The following is a 2,776-nucleotide window of genomic DNA, read 5'->3' as shown; positions in this document are numbered from 1 at the left end:
GGAAGTCATGGTCCAGCCCTGCCGTGGAAAGTATAAGCCACTAGTGATGCATTGCAGATTTCTTTGGACAAATACTCAGGGTTCGAATTACACTTTGACTCTTGGGGGGAGGGGGGGGCTGCAAAAAAAAAAAAATTGTTTGGTCTGCAGAATGAACAATGATTTAGGAAGGTGCTTCATTTGTCTAAATTACTTCATGCATAATGAGTTAAAAGTGCCTTTTGCATCATGATAAAAAGGCAAGTATAAAATAACCAAACATAATAGCCTCTGAATTTTGGTCAGTCTAGTTACCTTTGCATCAGCATACACAGAACCCACCTCATCAGCTACCAATAAGTGGTACTGTCCATGCTTTGAAATCAAAGATAGAATCCTATTTAAATAGCTTTTGCCACAGTAAATGTTTGAGTTAATAATTCTTACCATAACTGTCTGTTTAATCTCTGCAGCATGTAGAAACTGAGCACCAATGTCAATACCAAAAGCCAAATTACGTTCAACTCTCCGGTCTCTCAGATGCTGTAAATAAGGACAGACAAATACCTGTTAATAGCAGTGGAGAAGTAAGAGAATTATAAATCTCTATCAAAGTTGTAAAATAGAATGTATATTGGCTCTCTACGAAGGCCCAGAAGTTCAATATGACCAGACTCCAAGTCAGGACAAAACAAGAAAATCCCATAAGAGCTAGTGCCCAGAGGGATCCTCAGCATTACAGACTGATAGAAAGCCCAGCAGTGAGGCTGAAAACCAACCTGAGCTTATGCAGTCCTCACCACTGAAAGAGCTTGGCAAATTTCACAGGAAAAGATGACTAGAGATAAATAACAGAAGAGAGAGGAAATGTGGGAATGGTTAAAGCAAGTGAAGGCTTGGCATAAACATGATAGTGTGGGCTTGAAATCTGGTTGTTGTACCTGGCCTTAAGAGATCCCAGGCTGGAGCTTAAAGCAGAAGTTAGAGGCAGCCCCTTTTTCCTTCTCTTATCCACAAGGGCTACGCTGCTGTTGTTTTAGAAATATTTTCCTCACTTTTGTTGTCAGCAGTCCCTGAAGAACTATTGCTGGGTCATTTTTCCTTTTCTTCGTTTGTGACTTTAGCACCGGCTGCTGAGAAAAGAAATGAGAGGCTTCTGCTTTTCTTCCAGTTCTGCTTTTCTTCCAACCACTTGGTGCAAGGAAATGTTTTGTTTGGGGTCAAGTGGAATGTGCTGTTTGATTTGAAACAACATTCGGAGGGTTATTATTTTCCCTTTTATTTTTAACTAAAAAAAAAAAAAAAAAAAGCGTTTTGATCCAAAGATCAAATTGATTTCCCCCAAACCCCGGCTTTTCCATTTGGCTGCCAACCTGAAAAATCAGTTATTTGTGCTGCCCTACTCGGGTTTCCTTTTATATCCAGATCCTCATAAAAATATGCAGAATGGCTATCTTAAATTCCTGCTTTTTGTGCGAACTCGGCAAGTTCCTCCGAACATCTGAAGCGATAGCAAAGAAGCGTGCACACTTACGCTGAGCGGAGATTGGAGGTGACGAGATGGGGTTTTGGCAGCGCTTCACGTCGCTGGGGCAGAATTCTCATTCCTCTCGTTTCCTTTCTCAGCAGCCAGCAAAATAGGTTGACATGAGGAAAATGTCTGCCAAGGAACTTTAACAGGAGGCAGTTTTTAATTAACAGAGGCCAAAGAAGGTGATAACCCCAAGGGTAGCAAAGAGAAATTAACATGGAAAAGCAGTTCCATGCTTTCATGGGTCCCAAAAGGCCAGTCGTATTAGTGGTGTCTGTTCTGATTGAACCTTTGCTGTGTCTTTTTATTGATTCACTTGTCAGAATCTGACAAAAACACTGCTGGCCGTCAGTTGTTTGCTCCTGGTGGCAGCTTATGGCTAGAAACAGCTTCGTTGTAAAACATTCAGCATAGCAAGGTCTGTCATTGTGGTTAGCATTTCCCAGAAATGATTAATTTTGTTCGACTTAGAGCAAAAACTAAACTGCACTAAAATAAAAGCCAACCAAAATGAAAGCAAACATGGCCCACGCATTCTCTCCAAGTCACCATTTCATCCCGTTAACTGTTTGCCTGGGCTTAGAGTAAAAAATTTAATTTCTAAGCTATTTTTAAAGTGAGATTTCAGGGACTATAATCATGTTGCCGAGAGATTGTAGTCATACCTGGCACTTCTGGAAAGTGTTTTAAAAAAATAATATCCTGTGGATAAATATTTCAAGTTTCCATTCCTAGGCTGAAAATGAATAATAAATGGAACTGGTGAGAGCTTGAGGAAAAATCTGCCTTGCCAGCAGTAAATAGATAAATAAATAAATGAAAATGTAAATGTAATAAATAAATTAAGATGATGCAGCGTTTATGAGCTTTAAGAAGCTGATCCAATGTCAGCTGAAGTCAATGGGCTCTGGAGCCAGTTGTAGGAGAGTATGCCTGCTGCACTTTTGGTTCCAAACAAAAATGAGCATATAGTTTAATCATATTTGAACACATCATATTTGAGCTTTATACATAGTGTCCTATGTTTTCCTTATAGCCTCCTGCTTCCCACTGCCATGGCATTATTGTCTTTTTTTCAAATGTAAGTCTTTTCCCAATATTCCTCTTGGAATGTGAAACCCTAACCTTCCTTGCCAGTTAAGGAGTTGATATATTCAAAAGCAAGAGTGATCCTCCCACTTCAATTTAAGGAACGCCAGCCTCAGACTTTCATAGGCTTGAAATGTTCACATATGCACACTTCCAAGTTCTGTCCTTGGAAAAGCA

General features: G+C 39.8%; 1 long non-coding RNA gene across 1 annotated transcript in view; it reads right to left on the bottom strand.

Moving 5' to 3' along the window:
* LOC109297201 overlaps positions 1-1,867 on the bottom strand; it is a 34,304-nt gene extending 32,437 nt beyond the window's left edge. Inside the window, exons 1-3 of the long non-coding RNA XR_002097239.1 lie at positions 1,514-1,867; positions 759-817; positions 427-522 (exon numbers count right to left, since the gene is read on the bottom strand). This is a non-coding gene — a long non-coding RNA (uncharacterized LOC109297201). The remainder of the gene's footprint in view (positions 1-426; positions 523-758; positions 818-1,513) is intronic.
* Positions 1,868-2,776: the final 909 nt, after the last annotated feature.

The sequence above is a fragment of the Gavialis gangeticus genome, unplaced genomic scaffold (assembly GCF_001723915.1).
Source record: "Gavialis gangeticus isolate Ggan-Ray unplaced genomic scaffold, GavGan_comp1, whole genome shotgun sequence".
NCBI classification, from domain to species: domain Eukaryota; kingdom Metazoa; phylum Chordata; order Crocodylia; family Gavialidae; genus Gavialis; species Gavialis gangeticus.
The sequence above is the reverse complement of the archived record's forward strand: the minus strand, read 5'-3'. Positions and strand labels throughout refer to the sequence as shown.